We start from the raw sequence: 10,883 nt of genomic DNA, 5'->3' as shown, positions 1-10,883 counted from the left end.
ACCCTAACCCTAACCCTAACCCTAACCCTAACCCTAACCCTAACCCTAACCCTAACCCTAACCCTAACCCTAACCCTAACCCTAACCCTAACCCTAACCCTAACCCTAACCCTAACCCTAACCCTAACCCTAACCCTAACCCTAACCCTAACCCTAACCCTAACCCTAACCCTAACCCTAACCCTAACCCTAACCCTAACCCTAACCCTAACCCTAACCCTAACCCTAACCCTAACCCTAACCCTAACCCTAACCCTAACCCTAACCCTAACCCTAACCCTAACCCTAACCCTAACCCTAACCCTAACCCTAACCCTAACCCTAACCCTAACCCTAACCCTAACCCTAACCCTAACCCTAACCCTAACCCTAACCCTAACCCTAACCCTAACCCTAACCCTAACCCTAACCCTAACCCTAACCCTAACCCTAACCCTAACCCTAACCCTAACCCTAACCCTAACCCTAACCCTAACCCTAACCCTAACCCTAACCCTAACCCTAACCCTAACCCTAACCCTAACCCTTTATTACCGCACTTAAAAGCCATGCATTAGCCTTGAAACCTAAAAGACCTAGACTCAACACCTCTAAAGAGGAACGTACAGCCATTAAAAACCTTAAATCCTACAAAGACATCGTCATTAAAAGAGCAGATAAGGGATCTTGCATTGTTATAGAGGACACAACTAACTATATAACAGAAGGACTCACACACCTTACCCAACCGGAAATCTATAAACCACTAACAGAAGACCCCACACCAGCAATTGTAAACTCAATTGCAACAGCAATACAACACTTCTACCAACATGGACCGCTTGATTATTATACCTACAAACACTTACTCCCAGATCCAGAAAACACACGCACTCAAATACTCTACTTTCTTAAAAAACTCCATAAAAACCCCCACGGTGTTAGACCAATCTGCAGTGGATCATCAGGACCAACGGAGCTAATATCTGCACTGGTAGACTCCTACCTCCAACCTATTGCTACCCAACAACCAAGCTACATACGGGACAGCTCACACCTTATAAAAATACTGGACAACGTCTCCCTCCCTTCAACAACAATCTTAGTAGCATTAGATGTGAAATCCCTCTACCCTTCTATCCCTCAAAACGAAGCTATCAACGTTTGTGGCACATTTGTGCAACAACACTATAACGATCCAAATATAACCAACATGATTAAGATTTTCCTCTACTATATTCTTGCAAACAACACGTTTATCTTTAATAATAAACCGTACCTCCAACTCAGAGGCACAGCCATGGGGACGAAAACAGCCCCATCCCTGGCAAACCTATTCATGGCACACCTCGAACAGAAATTCCTCACGTCACAACCACATACACCACTTTACTGGCTACGCTATATCGATGACATATTTCTACTTTGGACAACCTCTGAACAGAACCTAAACACCTTTCTCACTAACCTCAACGAATTCCACCCAACTATAAAATTCACATCAGAAATCAGCCACACAAACACTACATTCCTGGATATAGATATCTTCAAAGGTAATCGGTTCAACCAAATCGGGATACTAGACATCACTACCCATATCAAACCAACCAACAAATTTCAATACCTACACTACACTTCATCACACCCAATATCAATGAAAAGAAGCGTAGTCACTGGTGAATTACACCGCTTTCTAAGATCAACCTCCTCACTAGGTGACTTCCTAAACCACAGAGAAAACCAAAAAACACGATTTCTCAATCGAGGCTACCCTCGAAAACTAATTAAGGACATAAACAAGCAATTTCCGTTCACACGACGAACGCAACTTATTGAAAAAATTCCAGACCCCGCAACCGTTACAACAAAAGAAAACTCCAAACCACCCCTTACACTAGTCATCCCATACGACCCCTGGTTTCCTAGCCTACGAAAAACACTTAACGATCTATGGAAACGCATTGAAACAACCCCCTTACTACACTCCATCTTCCCTACAAAACCAAAGATAGCATTTAAACGCACACAAAATCTAGCAGACACTCTCGTAAGAGCAAAACTCCCTACTACCACCACAACTCCTACCAGCAATACTCCACCAACAACCCCGCCCACACTTGAAACCATCTATACAACAATCACACCATGCAAAATCTCCAACTGCAAATGCTGCCCGATCTTACGCAGGAGAACATCCTTCACCAGCCTAGTCACCAATGAAACATACCCTATCACGGATACATTCTCATGCAGTTCAAAAAACTTAATATACCTCTTGGAATGCCCCGACTGTGGCAAACAGTACATTGGCCAAACTACCACCACTCTAGCAAAACGAATGCAACGACACCGTAGCCACTACCACCAAAAGAAAGACCTCTACCTTTACGCCCACTTCCATGACCACGGGTGGAAATCTCTAGACAAACTAGGGGTACAACCTATCGACTCAATCCCGGACTCATCATACGATCTACACTGGTTAGAACAACACTGGATCTCGTGCCTGGAAACAAGAAAACCAAAGGGACTCAACGCAAAGGATGAAAGACTCCCTTTCTAACTCTAACAGACTAACTCTAATAGACCATATAAACAAATAAAAAACACACACTACATACACTACCCAGAAACTCACCACAAATGAACGCCTCCAAAGCCTTCTCTTCTCTATTCTTTTTCTATGACTGACTCTTCCGCTTGACTTCCCACAACCAAATTCTACAAAAACGAAAAAAGAAAAAATATCAGCCCACCAAATAAAAGCCCAAAGGTATCTCAACCCCATACCCCAAAATTCCTCCCACTTGATTGTTCTGTTGACCCCCTCCTTCACCGCTCATTCTCATCTGCATGCCTCTTCCCTTCTTTCCCCGATTCCTCCATATCCATGCCCCTAAAATAAACAAATTAAAAACAATTCATTAACAATAATTCATTAGACAAAATCATACCTATATCACATACCACCGACCGACCCGCTGCCCATCCTCTCTCGCCCACCGCTCATCCTTCTCCTCCCTCGCGTGTCCCATCCCTCCTATCTGATCCTCCCATAGATATGCCCCTAGAATAAACGACTTAAAATAATTCATTAAAAAGAATACTACTTATAACACATACCATCGATCGATCCGCTGCTCATCCTCTCTCACACATCGCTCATCCCTCTCCTCCCTTACGTGTCCCACCTCTCCTCTGATCCTTCCATACGTATGCCTCTAGAATAAACGAGTTAAAATAATCCGCTAAAAGGAATAATACCCACAGCACATACCATCGTCCGATCCGCTGCCAATCCTTCCTCTCACCCATCGCTCATCCCTCTCCTCCCTCGCGTGTCCCATCTCTCCTCTGATCCTTCCATACATATGCCTCTAGAATAAACGATTCAAAATAATTCGTTAAAAGGAATATTACCTATAACACATACCATCGATCGATCCGCTCCTCATCCTCTCTCTCACCCATCGCTTATCCCTCCCCTCCCTTGCGTGTCCCATCCCTCCTCTCATCCTCCCATACATATGCCCCTACAATAAACGATTTAAAATATTTCACTAAAAAGAATAATACCTACAACACATACCATCGATCGATTCGTTGCTCATCCCCTCGCTCACCCATCTCTCACTCTTCTCCTCCCTCGCGTGTCCTATTCCTCCTCTCGTCCTTCCATACATATGCCCCTAAAATAAACAAGTCAAAATAATTCGTTAAAAAGACTAATACCCATAGCACAAACCATCGTCCGATCCGCTGCCAATCCTTTCTCTCACCCATCGCTCATCCCTCTCCTCCCTCGCGTGTCCCATCTCTCCTCTGATCCTTCCATACATATGCCTCTAGAATAAACGATTCAAAATAATTCGTTAAAAAGAATATTACCTATAACACATACCATCGATCGATCCGCTGCTCATCCTCTCTCTCACCCATCGCTTATCCCTCCCCTCCCTTGCGTGTCCCATCCCTCCTCTCATCCTCTCATACATATGCCCCTACAATAAACGATTTAAAATATTTCACTAAAGAGAACAATACCTACAACACATACCATCGATCGATTCGTTGCTCATCCCCTCGCTCACCCATCGCTCACTCTCCTCCTCCCTCGCGTGTCCTATTCCTCCTCTCATCCTTCCATACATATGCCCCTAAAATAAACAAGTCAAAATAATTCGTTAAAAAGAATAATACCCATAGCACAAACCATCGTCCGATCCACTGCCAATCCTTTCTCTCACCCATCGCTCATCCCTCTCCTCCCTCGCGTGTCCCATCTCTCCTCTGATCCTTCCATACATATGCCTCTAGAATAAACGATTCAAAATAATTCGTTAAAAGGAATATTACCTATAACACATACCATCGATCGATCCGCTCCTCATCCTCTCTCTCACCCATCGCTTATCCCTCCCCTCCCTTGCGTGTCCCATCCCTCTTCTCATCCTCCCATACATATGCCCCTACAATAAACGATTTAAAATATTTCACTAAAAAGAATAATACCTACAACACATACCATCGATCGATTCGTTGCTCATCCCCTCGCTCACCCATCGCTCACTCTTCTCCTCCCTCGCGTGTCCTATTCCTCCTCTCATCCTTCCATACACATGCCCCTAAAATAAACAAGTCAAAATAATTCGTTAAAAAGAATAATACCCATAGCACAAACCATCGTCCGATCCGCTGCCAATCCTTTCTCTCACCCATCGCTCATCCCTCTCCTCCCTCGCGTGTCCCATCTCTCCTCTGATCCTTCCATACATATGCCTCTAGAATAAACGATTCAAAATAATTCGTTAAAAAGAATATTACCTATAACACATACCATTGATCGATCCGTTGCTCATCCTCTCTTACCCATCGCTTATCCCTCCCCTCCCTTGCGTGTCCCATCCCTCCTCTGATCCTCCCATACATATGCCCCTACAATAAACGATTGAAAATATTTCATTAAAAAGAATAATACCTACAACACATACCATTGATCGATTCGTTGCTCATCCCCTCGCTCACCCATCGCTCACTCTTCTCCTCCCTCGCGTGTCCTATTCCTCCTCTCATCCCTCCATACATATGCCCCTAAAGTAAACAATTTAAAATAATTCATCAAAAAGAATAATACCTACAGCACATACCATCGACCGATCCACTGCCATTCCTTTCTCTCACCTATCGCGCATTCCTCTCCTCTCTCGCGAGCCCCATCCCTCCGCTGATCCCTCCATACATATACCCCTAGAACAAACGAATTAAAAACCAAAATAGAAAATAAATAAGTTAAAACCACACCTTATGATTAATCTCCTGCATGACCCATCTCTACACAACACAAAAAACCAAAGCCCATACAACGCATAAAATTACGATGCACTTATCTAACAAAGCCTCGCAACAAGCCTTCCCTAAAAAACAACCTGAAAAAAGAAAAAAATGAAACAAACCTTCCCCCTAAGAACACAAAGAACTACTTAGGAAACAACACCCAAACCATACACAAATCCACGCCCTACTTTCACCCGCACAACATACAACACGCGAAAACACCCGAGAACGCAAAAAATCACAACAACGACGCCGGTTTCCCCACGCGGGCCCCCAACTTCCACCGCGTAACGTAAACGACCCCTCGAGCACGCCCTAAAACCCGTCGCGCAACGATCTAATTCCAAAACTAGCGCAGAGAGCGAATAATAATAATACGAAAACGGATAGAACGCGTAGGTGACCCCGCAACCGAAACACGCGCGATGAAAAGACACACAAACATGCAATCTACCTTTCGTCGCGACCAATTCCCTCTCATTCCCTCTCCTTCGCCCCATTTAAAGCCACCATAGAAATGAAAGAAAATCCTAACCCCGTATGCGCGTAACCCCGGATAACCACGAAGGAAATTTCAAATCATCAACGAAAAATAAATAAGAAAGACTCCCCACACGTCTAAAAACCTACAACACTACACGCCCACCACCGGTCCCAACTTAGAACGTAGCTGAAAATTATCAGAAACGCAAATGTGAACACATCGTTAAAACGGAATTTTATTACATCAAACCTCAAATACGCCCAAGAGACCCTACACCCATATTAAACTACATAAAATTCTCTACAAAACCCCAGTAAAATAATTGCCAATACTCTTAACCTACTATATAGAATAAGAAGTATAAGTTGAAGGTCTTCTAAAACACGTATTTAGTAATAATCAATAGAGATCACACCCAATGACGTCACCCATAGGAATGTAGATAGTACTCACAAAACGCTTTCAAATGATATATTATACGACCACAACGAACCAAATAAGAAGTTAATCCAGCAACTTATAGATTTTAGACCCCCTTTTTGAATTCTAAATTTTAGCATAATTCCATAAACAATGACTTAGGACACCCAGGATTTTTTTCAGAAAGGGACACCCGCGGTAGAATTATATTCCGCAACTTTACCAACGCACTCCCATATCTCCCTAGCAACTAAAAATCTTAAAAGAATTTTCCTAAACACAAACCTCTTTAACCAACCATAACTTTACAATAGAAGCGCGATTCAGGACCCAATCTTCCCCTTCCAGTAATACCTCGCCAAGGAACCTATAAACCCTGCTGTTGCCATAGTTACCAAGAATTTTCTAAAAACCAATATATCGATCCCCAAACCCCGCCACCCGACTCTCCTGCTCCCCACGCTCGCTAGGCCCCTTCCTTCTTCCCCCTTTCCCCCCCCCCCCCCAAAGGGGCAATACCCCACCACCATAAATCACCAAACGGAAAACCTACAAGGAATAACTCAACGGGAAAAAAAAAAAAAAAAAAAAAAAAAAAAAAAAAAAAAAAAAAAAAGGAAAAAAGATAAACGAAAAATATAAGTATACAAATTACTCCAACCTTCTAAACAGGACACCAAATTCCAGGTCGGTCGTGGAGACTAGCAGTTGATACAGATCTGCCTTGTGCAATATCCGTACTATAACCCTAACCCTAACCCTAACCCTAAGTGCAATATCCGTACTATAACCCTAACCCTAACCCTAAAATCACCCAAAAAAAGTGACTTTACAAAAACCTTGATAACTTCTTTATACTAAATAATTTGCACAGCAAATATAGGATCAATCGAAAGCTTATTAAATTTCCTTTTAAATGATGCTATGCATGACGTCATACGTTCAATATTTAAGGAGTTATTAAGGGTCACCCAAGTGGGTACACCTTTTAACCCTAACCCTAACCCTAACCCTAACCCTAACCCTAACCCTAACCCTAACCCTAACCCTAACCCTAACCCTAACCCTAACCCTAACCCTAACCCTAACCCTAACCCTAACCCTAACCCTAACCCTAACCCTAACCCTAACGACGACAGCATTGACGAAGCAATTCGACAGGGAGTTCTCCCTAACCTCCCCTCCTCAGAGGAGGAAGAAAAGCTCTTAGACGGCAACGACGACGGAAATAAAAACCCCCGCCCATTCTGGGAAAAGACGCTTGAAGAAGCAGCACTCTCAGCGAGTGTGGGAACAGTCATCAGGAAATACGTCGAGCAGGAAATAGAAAAAGAACGAGAACACATGAGAAGGAAACTACGAGAAGGAATGTTAGCACACGAAAAAATGGATATCCCCACCGATATCCCTACTGAAATATCTACACCATCAAACGGTACGCCACCTCTGATCGAACACACACCACAACCTCTATTAGTCTCCACACCAAGAGGCATACCAGGCCCAAATAGCCTACAGCAAGATCTCAATGAGCTCGCTGACTTTATCATTGGAGTCGCAGCAGATCTAACTCGCGCTCACTTACGACTGTCAGAACATATTCAATACAAAGAGACAGGGAGAATACCAAGGGGAATGCAATCAGGATCTACGGTCAATGCCTTTAGATCAGGAGACACTAAAATCGCTCACGAACTCGCAGAACTAAAGCAGCAATACCACACCGGAATAATCGACGCGCTAATTGTACACTACACTAAGGTCGTTTCTAAACTCGAGGAAGACCAGAAGCGAGGCAACGAACGGGAAGAAATGCTACGCCGACGCTACCCGGGAAGCCCACTCTGGGAGAACTACGAAGAATATATAAAACACGAAACCGCGAACAAAGACGCACAACCCTCATTCTTCAGCCGTTACTCGCGGAAACGAACGAACGGTAACGCCGATACGAATGACACCGCTTACCTTACTACCCCTTCTAACTCCTCTAGACCGAAGAGGAAGCGACCGGAACTACAACCGGAACTACGACCGGCGCGAAAAAGAAGACCGAGACGCGGGAAGAAACGCCCACGGCGACTCCCGAAGCAGAAGGTCATCCGGCCGAGGTCACGAAGGTCGCTTCTAAAGCGTAGACAGAGATTGTCCGCCTTGTTGTCCCTTCTATCGAAAATAAAAAAAGATTCTAAAGCAAACACTGTTATAAACCTTTCGTCCCGCGTACTCACCACACACGAACACTCCGTGCTCCAAAAAGGACTCTCCTTCTGCCCAACACCCCTCCGCCCTAATAAAAAAGACTTACTAAAATCAATCACGGGATTTGCTCGAAAACTCCGCCTCCAATATTATTTTACCCATCAAAATCCAATAAATAAAACACATCCTAAACACCCACTCAAACCAAAATCATCCTTCACACTAAAACATGTAAAAAATCACCAACTTGAACATTTTATTACCGCACTTAAAAGCCATGCATTAGCCTTGAAACCTAAAAGACCTAGACTCAACACCTCTAAAGAGGAACGTACAGCCATTAAAAACCTTAAATCCTACAAAGACATCGTCATTAAAAGAGCAGATAAGGGATCTTGCATTGTTATAGAGGACACAACTAACTATATAACAGAAGGACTCACACACCTTACCCAACCGGAAATCTATAAACCACTAACAGAAGACCCCACACCAGCAATTGTAAACTCAATTGCAACAGCAATACAACACTTCTACCAACATGGACCGCTTGATTATTATACCTACAAACACTTACTCCCAGATCCAGAAAACACACGCACTCAAATACTCTACTTTCTTAAAAAACTCCATAAAAACCCCCACGGTGTTAGACCAATCTGCAGTGGATCATCAGGACCAACGGAGCTAATATCTGCACTGGTAGACTCCTACCTCCAACCTATTGCTACCCAACAACCAAGCTACATACGGGACAGCTCACACCTTATAAAAATACTGGACAACGTCTCCCTCCCTTCAACAACAATCTTAGTAGCATTAGATGTGAAATCCCTCTACCCTTCTATCCCTCAAAACGAAGCTATCAACGTTTGTGGCACATTTGTGCAACAACACTATAACGATCCAAATATAACCAACATGATTAAGATTTTCCTCTACTATATTCTTGCAAACAACACGTTTATCTTTAATAATAAACCGTACCTCCAACTCAGAGGCACAGCCATGGGGACGAAAACAGCCCCATCCCTGGCAAACCTATTCATGGCACACCTCGAACAGAAATTCCTCACGTCACAACCACATACACCACTTTACTGGCTACGCTATATCGATGACATATTTCTACTTTGGACAACCTCTGAACAGAACCTAAACACCTTTCTCACTAACCTCAACGAATTCCACCCAACTATAAAATTCACATCAGAAATCAGCCACACAAACACTACATTCCTGGATATAGATATCTTCAAAGGTAATCGGTTCAACCAAATCGGGATACTAGACATCACTACCCATATCAAACCAACCAACAAATTTCAATACCTACACTACACTTCATCACACCCAATATCAATGAAAAGAAGCGTAGTCACTGGTGAATTACACCGCTTTCTAAGATCAACCTCCTCACTAGGTGACTTCCTAAACCACAGAGAAAACCAAAAAACACGATTTCTCAATCGAGGCTACCCTCGAAAACTAATTAAGGACATAAACAAGCAATTTCCGTTCACACGACGAACGCAACTTATTGAAAAAATTCCAGACCCCGCAACCGTTACAACAAAAGAAAACTCCAAACCACCCCTTACACTAGTCATCCCATACGACCCCTGGTTTCCTAGCCTACGAAAAACACTTAACGATCTATGGAAACGCATTGAAACAACCCCCTTACTACACTCCATCTTCCCTACAAAACCAAAGATAGCATTTAAACGCACACAAAATCTAGCAGACACTCTCGTAAGAGCAAAACTCCCTACTACCACCACAACTCCTACCAGCAATACTCCACCAACAACCCCGCCCACACTTGAAACCATCTATACAACAATCACACCATGCAAAATCTCCAACTGCAAATGCTGCCCGATCTTACGCAGGAGAACATCCTTCACCAGCCTAGTCACCAATGAAACATACCCTATCACGGATACATTCTCATGCAGTTCAAAAAACTTAATATACCTCTTGGAATGCCCCGACTGTGGCAAACAGTACATTGGCCAAACTACCACCACTCTAGCAAAACGAATGCAACGACACCGTAGCCACTACCACCAAAAGAAAGACCTCTACCTTTACGCCCACTTCCATGACCACGGGTGGAAATCTCTAGACAAACTAGGGGTACAACCTATCGACTCAATCCCGGACTCATCATACGATCTACACTGGTTAGAACAACACTGGATCTCGTGCCTGGAAACAAGAAAACCAAAGGGACTCAACGCAAAGGATGAAAGACTCCCTTTCTAACTCTAACAGACTAACTCTAATAGACCATATAAACAAATAAAAAACACACACTACATACACTACCCAGAAACTCACCACAAATGAACGCCTCCAAAGCCTTCTCTTCTCTATTCTTTTTCTATGACTGACTCTTCCGCTTGACTTCCCACAACCAAATTCTACAAAAACGAAAAAAGAAAAAATATCAGCCCAC

The 10,883-nt window shown here is 43.4% G+C and overlaps 1 long non-coding RNA gene across 1 annotated transcript; it reads right to left on the bottom strand.

Moving 5' to 3' along the window:
• Positions 1–3,495: 3,495 nt before the first annotated feature.
• LOC136188860 (uncharacterized) lies at positions 3,496–6,629 on the bottom strand. The gene is made up of 14 exons (XR_010670317.1): positions 5,768–6,629; positions 5,281–5,405; positions 5,127–5,226; positions 4,971–5,070; positions 4,817–4,914; positions 4,661–4,760; positions 4,505–4,604; positions 4,349–4,448; positions 4,193–4,292; positions 4,037–4,136; positions 3,881–3,980; positions 3,725–3,824; positions 3,569–3,668; positions 3,496–3,512 (listed from the first exon to the last, which is right to left on the bottom strand). It is a non-coding gene; the product is annotated as an uncharacterized lncRNA (long non-coding RNA).
• Between the last annotated feature and the right edge of the window lie 4,254 nt (positions 6,630–10,883).

Source organism: Oscarella lobularis, chromosome 7 (genome assembly GCF_947507565.1).
Source record: "Oscarella lobularis chromosome 7, ooOscLobu1.1, whole genome shotgun sequence".
Taxonomy (NCBI): Eukaryota; Metazoa; Porifera; class Homoscleromorpha; order Homosclerophorida; family Oscarellidae; genus Oscarella; species Oscarella lobularis.
The sequence above is the reverse complement of the archived record's forward strand: the minus strand, read 5'-3'. Positions and strand labels throughout refer to the sequence as shown.